This window comes from Penaeus monodon, chromosome 22 (assembly GCF_015228065.2).
Source record: "Penaeus monodon isolate SGIC_2016 chromosome 22, NSTDA_Pmon_1, whole genome shotgun sequence".
In the NCBI taxonomy this organism is placed as follows: domain Eukaryota; kingdom Metazoa; phylum Arthropoda; class Malacostraca; order Decapoda; family Penaeidae; genus Penaeus; species Penaeus monodon.
Window position 1 is genome coordinate 2,253,377 of NC_051407.1, and position 497 is coordinate 2,253,873.

Sequence of the window (497 nt, forward strand, 5' to 3'; positions counted from 1 at the left end):
GGAAGTTCCAGAAGTCGTTTCCTGAACCTAAAGCTTCAGATTTGATTTGTAGTTTCAAACCGAGTGTTCAGACCGTAGTTCGAAGCAGGTAGCGCTTCCGAATAACAATATAGATTTTCCCTCTTTCTACGAGAAAATACGCGCTGATATATTTGCAAACGAGAGTTAACAGTAATAAACATAAAGATCGTGTCAAAAACAGACAAAAATCCTATGAATTTACACCTGAATAAGTTAATGTATAACAGGACATTGAATCTGCAGTTATATGCTACTTTTACCTTTTCAGTATTTTGATTATTAATGTTCATATCATTGAGCCAATACATTTTCATTTATCAATGCTGTTAACGGAAATCCAAGCTATCAGCTATCAATGTTGTTATTGAAGATTTCCAAAGAAGAAAAACAAATATAAAAACAAAATATCGTTATAATAAAGTCTAGTGATAAAGGTGTAGCCTAGAGTACAGTATGTATACAGTGTATACAGTATA